Source organism: Geotrypetes seraphini, chromosome 8, assembly GCF_902459505.1.
Source record: "Geotrypetes seraphini chromosome 8, aGeoSer1.1, whole genome shotgun sequence".
Classification (NCBI taxonomy): Eukaryota; Metazoa; Chordata; class Amphibia; order Gymnophiona; family Dermophiidae; genus Geotrypetes; species Geotrypetes seraphini.
This window is the reverse complement of record NC_047091.1, coordinates 162,671,895-162,690,152: the sequence shown is the minus strand read 5'-3', so window position 1 is coordinate 162,690,152 and position 18,258 is coordinate 162,671,895. Positions and strand designations below refer to the sequence as shown.

General features: G+C 45.4%; 1 protein-coding gene across 3 annotated transcripts in view; it reads right to left on the bottom strand.

Moving 5' to 3' along the window:
- Nucleotides 1-17,804, bottom strand: part of RPH3A (rabphilin 3A) — a 266,108-nt gene extending 248,304 nt beyond the window's left edge. For all 3 annotated transcript variants that reach the window (XM_033956966.1, XM_033956968.1, XM_033956967.1), the window contains exon 1: nt 17,594-17,804. The gene's annotated coding sequence lies outside the window, so the exon portion shown is untranslated. The remainder of the gene's footprint in view (nt 1-17,593) is intronic.
- Nucleotides 17,805-18,258: the final 454 nt, after the last annotated feature.

Sequence of the window (18,258 nt, the reverse complement as noted above, 5' to 3'; positions counted from 1 at the left end):
GCTACTCCTTGGGTTTTGGACAGGTACTAGAGACCTGGATTGGCCACCGTGAGAACAGGCTACTGGGCTTGATGGACCATTGGTCTGACCCAGTATGGCTATTCTTATGTTCTTACGTGAGCCAAGTATAGGACAATTAAGTTATTGTGACATCACTGATGAGGTTGGCTCTGAGGCATTGTGGAATGAGGCATTATGACATCACAATCTCAGCTCAGGAATGTTGCCCTCATTGGGGTTCCAGAATCTTGCTATTCTTTGAGGTGCTGGAATGTTGCTACTCTTTGGGTTTGGGCCAGGTACTAGGGACCTGGATTGGCCACTGTGAGAACGGTCTACTGGGCTTGATGGACCATTGGTCTGACTCAATAAGGCTATTCTTATGTTCTGGTTCTCAAATTTAAGGCCCTTTTTACAAAGCCGCAGTGCATTTACCCCCCTCTTTTAGTAAGGCGCACTAGCCGTTTTAGCGCACGCTAAACATTAATGTGTCCATAGAATGTAATGGATGTGTTAGCGTTTAGCATGCGCTAATACATAGCGCGCCTCAGTACAAGGACCCCTTATCGTTGCAGCATCGCAACCGCAGCTTTGTAAAATGGGCTCTTAAAAAGGGTGGTGAATGCTTGAAATGGTCTCCCGTTGGAGGTGGTGGAGACAAGGGCCAAATTCTATAAACGGCATCCCGATTGTAGGTGGCCAACTGCTGCCTAACCAGCCAATCGGGACACGTTGTTTGTTTGTTTTTAAAAAAAAAACTCCCGAGGCGCACTTGCCGACATTGTAAGTGCCTCCGGAAGCCTAGGGAGGCGGATAGGCCTGCTTAAGCTCGCATAAGGCTGGCAATGTTCGGGGAGGGGGGAGTAGTTCCGGCAGCTGAATTTGTGCAGAGAAGTATATCAACCCTACGTAAACAAGCCTTGTTCACTTGGATTTGTCCGACTATTCAGCCACATTTCTACCTGGCCAAATGCAGCTGGATATCAAGACAAAGGGACCCTTTTGCTGAAATGCTACAAAGTCTGGGCTTAACATTTTAATGTGGTATTTTCCCTCATGCTAAACCCAGCTTTACAGCTTTCACACAGTGCTTTCTTATGGCCTTTTTTTGGTTTTTTTTTTTGCAAGCTACCTGCTAATGTTTCCTTAATCATGAGAGACTAAAAACATAAGCAATGCCTCTGCTGGGTCAGACCTGAGGTCCATCGTGCCCAGCAGTCCAGCGGCGGCCCAACAGGTCCAGGACCTGTGCAATAATCCTCTATCTATACCCCTCTATCCCCTTTTCCAGTAGGAAATTGTCCAATCCTTTCTTAAACCCCAGTACCGTACCCTCTGCCTTATTACGCCCTCTGGAAGCGCATTCCAGGTGTCCACCACACATTGGGTAAAGAAGAACTTCCTAATACTGCTATTAATTATTTCTAGAGCACTACCAGACATACGCAGTGCTATACAGAGTCACGAGACAGTCCCTGCTTGAAAGAATTTACAATCTAAACAGACAAACAGGATGCCAGGACGGGGATACCATTAGGGGGGATGGTTAATCTGCTGGCTAGGGCGGTGAGAAGTGGGGAGTAAAGTTATGGATCGAAGGCTATATCAAAAAGGTGGGTTTTCAGTCTGCTTTTAAACAAGGGAAGGACGTGACGGACACACTCGGGTAATTTATTCCAGGCTGGATGAAAGGAACGAAGTCTGGAATTGGTAGTGGAGGCAGGGGAGTTGTAAGGGAAGGTGGGGCGGTCCGCTCCGGACGCTGTCTTCCTAAGGGCGCGGCACCTTTTGCCTTGCGCAAACGCCTCTCACCTTCCCCCGGTACCTTATTTACTTCCCTGGTGCGAGGTTGCTGCCTGTGTCGGCATCAGCGCCCTCTGTGACATCACGTCCGGGACCCGCACCTAGGAAATGACGTCAAAGGGAGAACCGACACCGATGTGGGCGTGCTGCTCACGCTGGAGAAGTTAAAAAGGTGTTTGCACCGATTAGCTTCTTAAAGATGCTGCAGGCACAAGTTGGCAATGAACACAGATCTGCGGGCGCAGCTTGGCTGCACTGTACAGAATCGGGCCGTTAGCGGTTAGCACTGATATTCAGCACTAAGGGCCAATTCTAATAACAGCGCCATAAGGCATCCTAACACCGCCAAACTTAATTGTTTTAAATGGTTCAATTGGCACAGTAATTTACTGTGTTGATTAAAAAAACAATTAAAATACAGTTTTTTAAAAAATATGGAGGCGCCTAAGGGCACCTCCAAAACCGGCATCGTTCTTCCGTCTAAGGAGGCACCTTACAGCGCCTCATGGTGGTGAACTCTGGAAGTGGCCTTAGTAGGGTTACCAGACGTCCGGATTTTCGCAGGACATGTCCTCCTTTTGAGGACATGTCCGGGGGGGTCTAGACGGCTTTTCAAAACCCGGCACTTTGTCCGGGTTTTGAAAAGCCTCCCTCAAAATCGCCGTCAGGCAAGAGGGCAACGCGATGACGTCAAGCGCACGCCCATGACGTCATCACATCGCATGAGCGCATGCGCGGATGCCCTCCTGCCCGACCAGAGCAGGCAGTAGGGGGTGGGGCTGGGGCGGGGCTAGGGTGTGATGGGGCGGAGATGGATAGAATTGGGCGGGGCTAGGGGGCGTGTCTAAGGAGTCCGGATTTTCCAAACGGAAAATCTGGTAACCCTAGGCCTTAGGCACCTTCTTAGACATAATTCTTTAAAAACTTTGGCCTACATTTCCAGCGCCTACATTTCACGTAGCCCGCAATTCTGCAAACAGCGCCATAGTATTGAGATGTGAATGGCGACATGTTTGGAGGTGCCATCCGCTAACACCACCGTTTGCAGAATCCGGCCCTAACTGGTTAAGTGTTGCTGACTGTCATTGGACAATTCTGCACAACCCAGCTTCTGGTTGGTTAAATCGCTTGAAATCATTCCGTGAATGTACACATTCCCTGGAGCAGTTTTCCAAATGCAGATACCTCTGCTTTGAAAATCTGCAAGCATTGCGCAGGAAAAGTTATGGACACACTATATACGCTTATATTTAGTTATAAAGTTGCCCGGTTGATCTTTATGCATCACTCATTACGGGGTTTTTTTTTTAACGTTTTGCAAGCCTACACTACAACTGTCTTCCACATCTTCCCAAATCTAACTGATGTAACCTCGCTGTCTTTACAGCATCTCTTGTTCTTGTACAGGGGTCTCAAAGTCCCTCCTTGAGGGCCGCAATCCAGTCGGGTTTTCAGGATTTCCCCAATGAATATGCGTGAGATCTATGTGCATGCACTGCTTTCAATGCATATTCATTGGGGAAATCCTGAAAACCCGACTGGATTGCGGCCCTCAAGGAGGGACTTTGAGATCCCTGTATGTTGTATACCGTCTTGAACTGAAAAGGTATGACGGGATATAAATAAAGCTATTATTATTATTATTATATGCTTTGCACAAGATTTATTGCATAGGCTGTTAATCTCCTACCTTCAGGTAACAACTTTCCTCACACGTTTATTTGATGTTGGTTCCCCAAGCCTATTTGAATTATCTGTTGCAAGATAAGAGAGATCCAATCCTATTAGTCTAACATCCTACTTTAATTAACTGGTGCAACTTTTATTATCAAAACTGCACTTGCAAATTAAAACTCCGGATTCCAAATGCTCAAGAGCCTCAAATACTGAAGTCAAGCAGATTGCCCCTACAAATTCAACTGCAACATAGCAAACACTGAAGGTTCCATAATGAGTCAATGGATGGAACCCAATTTCATAAACACGAGCGTTATGCTCTCATAGCACCTGGAGAATTTCCAACGTTTGCCCAGCGAAACTATATTATGCACGTTGCATTATATTTAACGCACATGCCTCCCTACTTCTGTCACATAAAAAAAGGGTGAAAACAAGACAACATAGCAGCAAATTAGTTACTCTGACTGCAGAATGCGGATAGCTTAGAAATAGTCCAAAGGAACAATTGCTCATTAGCAAACAGATGATTTCATTTAAAAAAAAAATTCACAGCAGATGACAATCTGCATAAACCACATGGCTGAATAAAACCCCTGATTTTCTAAGGCATGCCGTGCTAGCATTCGCCAATGGGATGAATGTACTTTCTGATAAATCCAAATATTTGCTATTGTCTCAGCGACACGCACTGTGGTCCGACACACAAGTTTGGCTGCCATAATCTTCCATCAGGCAGGCTAAGCGACTGCCCTACAGCACAATTATTTTGGACGCAGCCAGCACCCAGAGTTTCGCTGTGCACACAGGGCCCTGCGCCAATGATTCTCTTGGTCAGTATCCCAAAACCTCAGGCAACAAGCAACCCTCTGCTTCCTGCTCCAGCCCCTCCCTTCCTAGACAGTGTACACAGCTCAGAAAGAAAAAGGTTAGCACTAAAGTGGACAGAGCAAAACAAGGACAAGCCACTTGAACCCTATACAGAAATATAATGATAAAAATGAACTTTTGACCTACAATATGTAAGCTCCCTCCCTCTCTATTCCTGTTCCCTGTAAAACAGGAAAGGAAGGGAAACAGAAGGGGCTGGATTTTTCTATAAAACTGTTGCTCCCCTTCTCTTCTTGCAGGAAACAGGAAGAGGTGAGCTTATAGAGGAGAAAAGTTCATTTTTTTATCCCTTCATTTCTGTCTGCACTAATTTTTGGACACTTTTAGAAAGCTACAATAAACACTAGCAGCCACCTAACTCAGTTAAAATGGCTTACCATGAGAACGCAGTAACTGCTAAATTAACACAGTTGCAATACCCGCGGATTCAGTTATTCGCGATTTTTGCCCAGACCTCCCCCTTGTTTTTTTAACAACAGAAACACTGCATCCCAGACCTTACCTGGTGGTCTAGCGGTGAGGCGGGGCAGGATCGATCTTCCTTCGCTCCTGCCCTGTGCGCTTTGAATTATGATTAAGCGATTAATCAAAAGAACCATTAAACTTGAAACTACATCGAGAACTCACGGCAGCCATTTTGATGAAGGCTCTGCATGGGGCAGGAGCGTAGGAAGATCGATCCTGCCCTGCATTACAGCTAGATCACCAGGTGAGGTCTGGGGAAGGTCCGGGATGCAGGAGGGAGATGGGGGTGGTTCAGAGTACGCCCAAAAGTTATTCGCGAATATTCTATATTCATGGGCTGGCTCTACCCCTAACCCCCACAAATATGGAGGGAGGACTGTACCTTGTTTCACTGAATTAATTTTAGCTCCAAAAAATGCATTAGGGCTTATTTTCGAGGGATGTCTTATTTTTTTTCATGTACAACAAACATCTCTCCCTTCCTCTCTTCCACCCCAGTTCTTCCCCTTTACTTTCTCCTTCCCCCCAAGTGCAGCATCTTTCCTTTCCTCTCACCCATCCCCTTGTGCAGCAATTTTCTATCCCTCCCTTCTATGCCCCTGTGCAGAAGAACCCCACCGACCCTCCCACCGAGAGATTGACATACCTCCGAGGCATCCAAAAACAACAGTGGCAGCAGCATTCTAAACGGGCTGCTTCGCGGCTTTCTCCGCTGGGGCCTTCCCTCTGCCCTCTGAGGGAAGGCCCCAGCGGGGAAGGCCGCAAAGCAGCCTGTTCAGAGCGCTGCCACCGCTGCTGTTTTAGGAGGCCTCATAGCGGAGGTATGTCAGGTTTCACCTGGGTGGGGGTCGCTGAATCAACGAGCCCAGACATAGTGGAGCTCTGGATTTGTTTGGGGGGGTTAACTAGGGATGGAGTCGGGGAGTGTCACAACATTCGGGGGAGCTGCAGGGTCGATCTTAACTAGGGCTTATTTGGGGGGTATGGCTTATATTAGGAGCATTTTTAAAAATCATGCTTGGGCTTATTTCAGGGGTAGGGCTTATTTTCAGGGAAAAACGGTACTAATCCATGCTAAAAATTATTTGTTTGGGGGGAGGAGCGAGGGGGTGTGCCTACACTAAATAACGCATCCACATTAGAGCATGCTAATTGGTTAATATAGGTATTCTGCATGAGCCCTTAGTGGCAACATCTATATAGTCCGCCTAAAGTTTAGCACCTAAATCGGCATGCCAAGCTGACATGGGCACTTAACGTAATTGATTAATTGGCTTAATCAGTGCCGATTTGTTTACCCTGTTTTATATTTAGTTCTTAAATTGTAATAGTATGGGAGGTTCTTTTTTGGTGTATTTTAATGGCTTTTATTATTATTGTGTTTCGCTTAGTAAAACAAAATAAGCGATTATATCTAATTTTAATAAAACTTGAAAAAAAAACTTGATATTTTGGCCCCGATTCTATAAATGGCACCTAATGTCTAGGCGCCAAGGAGCACAATTATCATCTTCAAGGTGCCATTTATAGAATCACTCCTAGTGGCCCCTAAGCGTCCTTAGCCACAACCATTTATGCCAGGGTTTCCTTAACCTAAACGAGTGCGCCGAAGTCACGCCACACCCAAAATCTGCCCAAAATTCACCCCTTGACCACGCCTACTTTCTGGTAGATGTCTTGGAGTAGTCACCTTCCAAAAGTAGGTGCCTACTGAGTAGATGCCTACCAGCAAATTAATTATTTTTTAAATTGCTTTTAATGGCACTTTTCAATTCACTGCGCCAATTAAACCTCATTGAATAATTAGTCTAATTTGAATCTCTGGATCACACTTATCCATTACTGGTTCAAGGCAATTTACAATTTAAGATGCCCACAGGTAGGATGGGTAGTATTAGTTACATCTGATCGACAGGAGAGGGTAATTCCTTGAAAGCAGATAGGGCACAAGGGGAAGGAAATACAGTTGCATAGAGGAAGACAATTTTAGATACACAAATAGCAGTATATCTCAAACAGTGCACCTCCTGAGATTCCAAGTGTGCTGCGGCACACTGAGGAGGCAGAGAGGCGCCTGCCAGCTGACTTCCCTACACAGTACAGCGCCAGCGCTGCCCAATTCGCCGAAGACCTGCATGTTTCCCCCTTCTCTCTAGCGTCCTCCAGCTTCCCCCCCTGGCCTCCTGGTCTCACCTTTAAAGCTAATTACAGCAGCCTGCAGAGGATCACCGGTAGGTAACATGATTTTATTTTCAATATAGCGACTGAAATGTGTCAGCTTTGAGAATTTATATCTGCTGTGTATATTGTGTGTATATGAAAAATGAACGGGAAAAATTGCATTACAATTAGTAAAGGGGATGGGATCAGGGGCAGAGCTTGGGTGGGTCTAAGGAGGTCTGTGGTTGGGGTACTCAGTTGATATTTGTTAGACTTAGGGGGTACTTAGCTTGAAGTAGTTGAGAAACACTGCTGCAGGCAATCAGCTGGCACCAGTGCCTCTCCGGCCCTCTTCCCTGCTGGCACCCCCTACTGGCATCTCAGGGCCCATCTGGACGGCTTCTGCACATGCGCAGACGTCAACATGATGATGTCATGCATATGTGTGATGTCATCACGGCGACATCCACGCACCTCTGGGTGCCTTAAGCCGTGGCCACTACCTTTAGTGTGCCCCAGCTCGAGAAAGTTTGAGAGACACTGACATATGGGATTAGAGGGGTGGGGTGCAGCATTAAAGTCAAATAGGGGTGCAGCGATAACATTGATAGGGCAACGGAAAGAAGACGATTCTTAGCTAGGTAAGCTGGAGGAACTACTGAGCAATAAGAAATTTCTCAAACAAGTACGTTTTCAGCCTAACTTCAGGCGCTGTTTATAGAATCTCGGCCTTTTTGACTACCTTTCGAAGGCCAGAACCTGATATTGACATTTTTTTTACTCATGCCTCACCTGAAGAAGATGGTTCTGACCGTCAAAGGTTTAGTCAGAAAAGCACAGAGAAATGGACATACAAGTGGGCCAGTTACTTCTCGCAGGAGCCTCGATTTCAGTACTATAAACATCCAAAATATCAACGGGGCAAAACAGGCAGAGAAATGTTTACGTGGTAGCTGTAAAGACTTCTTTCCAAAAGCCTTTATTTATTCATTTTTATAGCCCATCCTCTCCAGGAGCCCAGAATGGGTTACAAGGATACACATACAAAGTTTTCAGGAACAGAGATATGTACATTACAGAGTCAATAACATGCTACAGGATCAAAACACAAAGCTACAGAATCAATAACTTACAACTTATAAAGAATGCGACTAAGAACACATGCTAAGAAAATAAACCATAGAGTCCCGAATGGGTATTACCATATCCGCAGTAGAACTGGTTAGCAGTCACAGGTGTTCTGAGGTAAGGTACGTCGAAGCAAGGTCTGTCAAAGTTTGAGACCGGAATTGATCCGGTCCATGAAAAGAAGCGTCTTTGCTGCTTTCCGGAAGGTCAGTAGGTTATCAATTGCCCTAATGGCAGGAGGGAGTTGATTCCATAATTTAGGTGTGCTATAGGAATATGATCGCTTTTGGGCTGTCTCCCGGAAGAGGCTGTTTGTTGGAGGGTTGAAAAGTCTGAGTTCCCATTGCAAACAGAGGGACCGCTGAGAGTGGTATATTGGGAGTTTCTTCGCCACCTAGTCTGGTGTCATGTCATGGAAGCGTTTAAACGCTAATACTAGTTGTTTGAAGATATTGCGTTGCGGTATTGGGAGCCAGTGGGACCCAGGGCAGGATTAATTCATCGAGGGCCCCTAGGCACACAAGTACACTGGGCCCCCCTGCCCCGCCGCACCCCACCATGCGCCAAGGCGGAAACAGAAAGCTGCGTCAGAGGGAAGCTTTGGGCAAGCAGCACCGCTTGCACAATTGCAGTTCCCGTTGCCTTTCTTACCCGCGTTGCTTGCTTGTCTTACTTTTTGTCGATGGGGGGGCCGCGTTGCCAATCGGGGGGGGGGGGCCCGCGTTGCCAATCGATGCTGGAGGGGCCCATCGCCGTTTGGAAATAAACAATGTTGATGCCCTCCTTCATCGGGCACAACTGACCATATCAGGCCCTAGGCACGTGCCTACTTGGCCTATTGGTTAATCCTGCCCTGAGTGGACCTGGATCAGTGTTGGGAAGATATGGTCGAAAGGGCCAAGGTTTTTTTTTTAGGAGTCGCACTGCAGCATTTTGGACGGTTCTGCTCTTTGGCTGGTAGACCGGTGTAAAGACACACTGGTTGGGAACCTCTGCTTTATTTATTTATTTAATTCAATTTCTATTCCGTTCTCCCAGGGGCTCAGAACGGATTACAATTGACATCCACAAAAAAATTACAGGACAAATGCATTCTTAGAAGAGACAGATGGGCAGAGTTTCATAATCTGAAATCACTTTTCACTCATGTTTTGCTTGTAAACATAACCAAAAGCAACTGTGGCGACAACGATCTTGATGAAAAAGTTTAATGTAAACCTTCACAAATAATACAATCTTCACAAATAGAAGCGATGCAGACAAATATCGATTCCATATAACACACTGGACCTGCGTCTAGGAAGTGACTTCCGAGGAAGAGGCAACGCTGGTGCGGGCAGCAGGTTGTGGGTTGTTGCTCGCGCCGGGAACATTAAAGAGGTACGGGGGGAAGGGAAGGGACACGTGCGCATGGCAGGAGGGGGTGTGGAAGAAGCGGATGGGGAGGCAGGGGAGGGACGCCTCTCACCCTCACTACGCCACTGAGTATGCTATATGTTTGAGGGCACACTCCTAACTCTTGGAGACACACCAGTTGAGGTCTTTAAAAATTTTTCGATTGACAATTTGAATTTTCCTCAAGATCATATTCCACCATTAAATAACGCCTTTGAAAGGTAGTTAAAAAGGCCCAGATTGCTTAGAATGATTAAGAAGGGGATCACAAACAGATCGGAGAAGGTTATCATGCTGCTGTACCGGGCCATGGTACGCCCTCACCTGGAATACTGCGTCCAGCACTGGTCGCCATACATGAAGAAGGACATGGTACTACTCAAAAGGGTCCAGAAAAGAGCGACTAAAATGGTTAAGGGGCTGGAGGAGTTGCCGTACAGTGAGAGATTGGAGAAACTGGGCCTCTTCTCCCTTGAAAAGAGGAGACTGAGAGGGGATATGATTGAAACATTCAAAATACTGAAGGGACTTAGTAGCTAAAGACAGGTTGTTCACCCTCTCCAAGGTAGAGAGAATGAGAGGACACTCTCTAAAGTTAAAAGGGGATAGATTCCGTACAAGCGTAAGGAAGTTCTTCTTCACCCAGAGAATGGTGGAGAGCTGGAACGCTCTTCCGGAGTCTGTTGTAGGGGGATGTAGGGGTGTTTCCTTATTTGCACCTGAAGGTTAGGCCTCTCTGACATTATCAAGCCTGAACCATTGTTGCAAGAAATCATTCCAGCCTGAACCTAGCAAGAAGAGAAAGAAGAACACATCTTTGCTGTTTCTGCCTGATGCATTCTGGGTATGTACCAGAACTATATTTTAGTCAAGGACATCCAGCTATGCCTCCATGCTCAGCCTGTGTGAATCTTGGAGGAGGAATTGCTCCTGTGCTGGTCTTATCTAACGAAGGCGCCTCTGTCTCAGCCTGTACGAAACTCTATACAGAAAGGCTATTCATCTAAGTTCTGTTTCTGGATTGGTCCGGGGAGGTCATCTGACGAGATCCAAGTGAAAAGGTGCTAATTATTAATTCTGTGTTGGGATGTGAGGGAGCTTACATCTTAACATTGGATTCTCTGCACATCTTATAATAATTAAGACCTGAAAAGTTACCTCTTGTGACTCTCTGCCTGAGAGAGTGAAACCGGACTTTTATACCTCTGGATTCCATCACATCAGGGAAACCTTTGCTGCCAATCTAAGTTATAGCTTCTCCAGTTGCTTAAGGACTGTTCCTAATCAGAAGAATTTCTATATCTGCTAAGCTGAGGGAAGACGTCTTCCATTTCACCTGATTCTGTGCTATGGCCTAATTGGATGGTCAGGATAAGGAATTATATGTCTTTTCAGCTGGGTTAGAGAGAGAGAATCCTATTGTCTTTAGGATAAGGATTTGTAAAGCACCTGTGGTGATAAGTGATATATTTAGCTTGCTGCTAATCAGGAATTATTATTATAAGGAATTATTTAGAGTGTAAGAATTAGTTTATCTCATTTATCTAACAAGTGTTGTATGATAATTATGTACTGAGTTTCATATATGTAATTGGATATTTTGTGAACAATAATTAGTTATTGCTGCTGGCTTATGAATTATATTTTTCTATTTTCATAATAAAAGTATTTCTCATTAGCCTGGGTCTGGTGTTGTGTAAGTAGGCAAAGATAGCTGAACCTGGATGAGATATGATTTTCCCTAGAAAACTAACAGGCACGTATTTGTTTATGTAAATTATTAGTGCACCATAAATCTATCTACCCCTCCAGGGTTTCAAGACTAAGCTGGACAAGTTCCTGCTAAACTGGGACGTACGCAGGTAAGGCTAGACTCAGTTAGGGCACTGGTTTTTGACCTATGGGGCGCCGCGTGAGCGGACTGCTGAGCACAATGGACCACTGGTCTGACCCAGCAGTGGCAATTCTTATGTTCTTATGTTTCTAAAAAAAATTTTGAACCTTTAAGTGAAAATGTTTCTATTGGGAATGAGTTACAAAATCTTATGGCAATTCTTTTTTGGATATTAAGGAGAGAGTTACCTTGAACAAGACCTCACTTCAGGCATAAGATTGTTTTTTATGAAAATCTGGAACCCATTTTTGTGGTCATCGACTGTGGATATACCCTGACGTAACTACAATAACACAGGAGACAATTTCTGGCAATGAGAGAAGAAACAAGGAAGTTGGGAGCTACTTGCATGTCAATCTACCCCTGTAAATGCATTATCAAACACTTGGGCCTAAGATATGTTGTTTTGTTTTTTTATTCCAGAACATCTAAGATCTTTTTTGGACCTTAAGGGGTTAACCAGAGGAGGGGGTGGAATGTAAAATTTGAAGACAGAGGTTTTGCCATTTAAAGCCTCATTACTTTGAATTATATTATGTAAAATTCTCCCAATAATTTCTATCTCCTTTCTTTCACTTTAAAAGTTGTGGTCTAAGGAAGAGCCTAGTTCCAACTTTTTTTTTTTTTCTTATATTATTTTTCTGGTTTGGAATTGTCTCAAGTTGGATATGACTCTGCATTTCTTGAACAAGTAGTTTTACTTGTAAAGGTTTGCTAAATCAATAAAAAAAAATTTTTTTAAATGCATGGAACATTACAAGATTGAACTGTTCCTTTATGCCTGAACCTAAAATATAGCAATACCATGGAGTGGGTACTAGACATGACATACAGCCCAAGTCAGGAAACACTAGGAAACCTCATAAAAGACCTCTAAGCACTTCTACAGGAAGATGAATTACTAAAAGAAATCCCTGCTCCTCCAGAAATAGCTTTTCTGCAGCCACCTAATGGGAACAAAAGCAGTAAATTTAAAATAGAACAAAATGATATAAAACCCTGCAAAAATAATACAGTTCAAGTTATGCCAGCATGTGAAGGGGTGCTGAAAAAGTTCTCAGACAGTGGCACAGTCAGGGCGAGCAGCGCCTGGGACAATGGCGCACCTCCCCGCCCCCCTTCGGCACGCAGACGCCCCCTTCCCCATACCATTTTAAGTTCGGCGTGAGCAGCCACCAACTTACTGCCCGCGTCAGCTTCAGCGCTCCCTCTTCTTGGTTGGGCCAAGAACCTTTCGGCACCCTCTCCCCATCCCCACCCCCTGTATAATCACAGGACCCTACAGTGACTTTCATGAGAAAAACAGTCACCCCCAAAAGGATTCATATTCATGTTTCTCCGTTAACGTACTATATATAATCCAGTAGGAAAAATGTGAACATATCAGCCACTACACGCACTTCCATGTCGGAATTCTGCGGTGATCCCATCGGCGTGGCCGGGGAAACCCGGTCTCAAAAGGGCCTCGCGTTCTTCAAGACTCGGCGTAGTTTCCAGCCACGCCGGAGCGGCCTCTCCAAACGCCACTCTGGAGTCCTCCGAACTCTCCACACCAGCTGCAGACGACAAAAAGCCTCGGATAGAGGTTTGGGCAAAGGCTGGGCCAGCGCTGATCCGGGGCGGGTGAGTAGACGCTTATACCTGGCCTTTCCTTTTCTTGCCCATCTTCACTAACCCTTCAGCCCAGTTAGCGTCTGACCTCCCCGCTGCCATCTTGCTCATCTACAGACTGTTTAATTTTTCTGTCCTGTTTATTTCTTAGATTTCCTTACACATCCAGGGTGGGGGGAGGGGAAAGTATTTGGAAGAGTTTAAAAATATTTAAATATAATATTGTATTAAATAATATGACTTAATATATTAATAATTGGGAGGAGGGGGGGAAATGGATGTTTTCTTTAATAATGTGTGTAATATGGTGTATTTTATGCAATCGGTTAAAGTTATATTAATTGTAATACACTGTCAAAGCTTGAAAATTAATAAAGAATTTTAAAAAATAATAATATTAATAATTTTTCATGCCACTTAAGAGATTTTTTTCTTCATTTTCTTTAGGATTTTTTAAAATATTTTTTTTGGGGGGAACAATAGTGTGGATATCGACACCTAGTGCATGGTGTTGCTCAATAATGTAGCTCTATTGGCAACCTGGGCACAAAAACGAACGTTCAGGTTTTTCTTATCACAGATTAAATAGCGTTGACATTTTCTGTTTCATTTCATGGGCAGACAGCTCCTGTTTTCATTCATCTGACCAGTAAGGTACTTAGGGCTTCTTTTACTAAAGCGCGCTAGCGGTTTTAGCACGCGTTACAATGCCCTGTGCGCTAAACGCTAACGCCTCCATAGAGCTTGCGTTAGTATTTTTTGTTTAGCGCACGCTAAAAACGCTAGTGCACCATAGCAAAAAGAGCCCTTAGTGTCGTAACTGCCGCTCTGTTCACGTTACACGCACACTCCACGCCTTCGTAACAGCGGAAAAGGACATTTACCTGCTGTTTTGAGCTGAAGTACTCCATGGTTCGCTACATCATGTATACCCTAGAGCAGGGGTGGGCAACTTCGCTCCTCGAGGGCCGGAATCAAGTCGGGTTTTTCAGGATTTCCACAACGAATATGCATGACAAAAAACATTTTGCGGCATTGATTGCAAGTCCACCTACTGCGGAAATGGTTCATTTATGCTCTTCGGGGCTGATTCTATAAAGAGCGCCTTAAAGATGCCTCTTAGGCGCCCAATTTAATTGGCAAAATACCCTTATTAGGCTCAGTAATTCCCCCCCCCCAAAAAAAAATCCTTAATTGGGTGAAAGGTGCCTATCGCATGGCTCTTAGCAGCGCTTAACGCCTAAGTGGGCAGAGCGTGAGTTAGACGCCGCTAAGTGCACTCCAAAAACTTAGGCGCCTGAAATGTAGGCCTTTAAAACCCTCGCCAACGTTTCAGGCGCCTACGTTTTTATATAGGTTCCACTAGCCGCAATTCTGTAAATGGTGCCTATTCATAGTTGACACGAGGCCGGCATCTTTTTTTAGGCAACATGTATAGAATCAGCCAATTCGCGTATTTAAGTCTGTAGCGTATCTCCCATGTAGAGAGATTTTTTTTTTTGAGGGGGGGGTGGATTATATCTAAGGGCTCCTTTTACGAAGCCACGGTAGCGGCTTTAACGCGCGCAACTTTTCATCACGCGCTAACCCCCACGCTAGCCGGAAAACTACCACCTGCTCAAGAGGAGGCGGTGGCGGCTAGCACGGCCGGCGGTTTAGCGTGCGCTATTATGCGCGTTAAACCGCTACCGCGCCTTCGTAAAAGGAGCCCTAAATTGCACTAACCCAGGGGTAGGGAACTCCGGTCCTCGAGAGCCGTATCCCAGTCGGGTTTTCAGGATTTCCGCAATGAATATGCATTGACAGCAGTGCATGCAAATAGATCTCATGCATATTCATTGGGGAAATCCTGAAAACCCGACTGGAATACGGCTCTCGAGGACTGGAGTTCCTTACCCCTGCACTAACCTGTAGGCCACATTTGATCTCCAGTTTTCCATCTCTTCCCCAGCAGTAAGGATCATCTGTGACAGGGATCTCAAAGTCCCTCCTTGAGGGCCGCAATCCAGTCGGGTTTTCAGGATTTCCCCAATGAATATGCATTGAAAGCAGTGCATGCACATAGATCTCATGCATATTCGTTGGGGAAATCCTGAAAACCCGACTGGATTGCGGCCCTCAAGGAGGGACTTTGAGACCCCTGATCTCTGCCTATCCCAAGCTTCTTTTTTTTTTTTTAATGTCACGGTTACTTGGCATCTTTATGGCAGTGCTTCTCTACTTGAATTCACTGCAATGCAGCTCAACATTCTTGATGTATACCAGAAGCATAGCCTAACCTGCAGCTTTTATTATGCAGTACACAGGAAATTAATTTTTAAAAAAAGGTGTTCCACTAGTGCAGGTCTAAGACTGAGTTCCCACAATGCAGGCTCAATAATCCATCCCGCCTTGTTTTGGTCGTTCTCACTACATCGATTTGGTAAGACTTTCTCTTGCTGGTCGGAAAACAATTTTTCAGTCCTACCTCGAAGCAAATATTAGCAAGGCTAATAATAATAATAATAATAATAATTTATTTCTTATATACCGCCAAAGCCGTAGTAGTTCGAGGCGGTTTACAACAAAGAAGGGCTGGACAATCAGCGAATATAGATACAATCAGAGAATAAAGGTACAAGGAAGGGCAGGACAGTCAGCGAATATAGGTACACTCTGCGAATATAGGTTCAACAAAGAAGGGCTGGACAGTCAGTGACTATAAGTACAATCAGCAAATGAAGATACAATTTATATGGGTAAGCAGGATACAGGTACAATATAAGGAGGCCATAAGTAGATGGGCAGGAAACAGGGGGGGGGGAGGCTAAGAGGTCTTGGGAAACAAGAGGTTGGGCATAGAGGTCTTAGGTTATAAATCGGTTAAATAGGTCAATGATGGCATCTCGTCCTTATTTTGCATTTCTGGCACTTATCGTGCTGATGGAGCTTAGAGTTTGGAAACATTCGGCAGGACCATCTGTTCCAGATATCAGTTTCACACATAAAACAAACACTGATAGTCAGAAGCCAGATTTTCCCAAATGAACTCTTAGAAACCTAGCACTGGCTCAGGCACATTGCAAGCCCGAATGGGGCAACTCTGTATCAGAGGAATCGGAGACGCCAAACGGCTACTCTTTCAAGCGCCTTTAGTCGCCCGCGTGGGGAGAAATAGCCCGAACACATTTTCCCGGTGCCTTTGTCCACGCTCACACATGAAATATGACACCTCAGCTGTCGATCAATGAAGATTTTTAAGGACCTGCGGTTAGAGATCCGCGTTTTACCCCCTTCCCCATCCCTGGCCTTTTTTTTTTTTTTTTTTCCAGGAGATCCACAGTGACTATGCAGACAGGGGAGCCAACATATGCAAATCCGTCTCATGCATATTCATCGTGGCTATCCTGAAAACTTGATAGGTAGGGTGTGTCCGGATAACCGAGTTAAGGATCCTTGCTATACACGGTTAAGTAAACCATTATTAAAAGGGACGTCCACGATCTATTTCTCCCCAAATCCCAGAAAAATAAAGATCATTTTGATGCTTTCCCATATCCATCCTGTAGTATTCTTTGTTTCAAAGCTATTATTTAAGATTGTTCAGATTTCCAACATTAAGGTTTAGGGCTCTGCAGAAATAGGAGGAAGGTGGGGGGGAATCAGAGAAAAACCCAACAGGGGCTTCAATATCCTATTGTCAGTTTACCATCACAGGGAAGAAATCTGCAAAGGCAGATAATAGATCTGCAGTGTAATAGATGTGTTGGCAGCAAGTTTGGGTTTCAGCCGGGATCTGACATAACTTAGCCATGGAGGCGTTATTGCATCGGTTCTGAATCTTTGAATGCAACGCTGGAAATCCAGATTCACCTCGGATGGAATCCATTACAACCGCAGCGCCCAGGTTCAATCAATAAGGCTGGGACAAAACAACAACCCCTTTACAGAGGCCTCGTATTGGGGGGGGGTGTCTTGCCCCCCCCCCCCAAACGGGGAATCTCCGTCCCATACGAAAGCAGGCGACGGTAGATCGTATTTCTTCTCAGAGCAAACTCTGGTTTAAGTAGAGCAGAATCGATTTAAATCGAACCCGTCTGAAAATTGCCCCCGAAGGGCTTTAAAAGAAGTTTGCCTTCTGAACTGTCAGAGGCGTCCCTGCTGCAACCCAGTTTCCAAGCATCTCGTTTCGGGGTGCTTTATCATCACCTGCGGCAGGAAGGCTCCCCCTTCCCCTCCCCCCCCCCCCCGTTTTTTTGAAAATATCCTAGTTTTTTTAAATACTATATCCCTGGTTTTGCTGAATCATAATCGCACGTACAGGCAGAAATACCTTTGTTACAAACGATAAAATCATCTGCCCTCGATTACTAGCGCTACATTTCAAAAAAGAACAAGTTCGATTTTCAATTCATAAAAAAGATAAACCCCCCAAAATACAACAGTTGGTGGGGTTTGAAAGCGCTTCAAATACATTATCCGGGCATGGAAGCAAAAATCGACATTCTTCATTTGAAAAGACGTCTCCTAGAGCACTGCGCCTCCCCCCCCCCCCCCACCAAAAAAACCCCAAAACGTCAGAAATGCTACCTTATTGCTGGAGGACTGAAGATGCAACTTCTAGCCGCAAATTTCAGCGCCCAGGCTCAGCCGAGATCCTTCCTTAATGCTCCTTTGGCAGCTCTGAAGTGTCGGCAGAGTTGTGGAACGTTAAGTGAGAGCGCGCGCACATAGGGGGGGGGGTGGCGCGCTCCTCTACATGGCTGGGGTGCAGCCGCGCACACGGCACAGATGTCGAGCCCCCGACTCGGCTTCCTCTCCGCGCAGCAGGGCTGTCACCGTCGCTGCTTGCGGCTCTCTGAGGCTCGGGAGCAAGAAAAAAAAAAAAAAAAAAATCAATACACCTCATTCGCCTGGAGCCTCCCTGCAAAGCCGCCTGGCGAGAGGAGAATAGCAAATCACTGCCACTTGTAGGCAGCTTCCCATGCCACCTCTTTCCCCCCCCCCCCTCCCTCAAAGTGCTGCAGAGGTGCGCACAGAGGCAGGATCCAGCTAACCTGCTTTTTGAAAATCGCTCGCATCGTTGGATATTATGCCCCTGCCCTGCCCTCTCTCGGGGACGGTGACAAGTGTCACCTGTGCTTATTTAGGACCGTAATTAAAGAATCATCTTAAAACAGTCTAACCTCTCCATCGTCAGTTTTTTGTTTTTTTTTTTAATTTTTCATGATATATTTCAGATCTGCGGCAGAGCT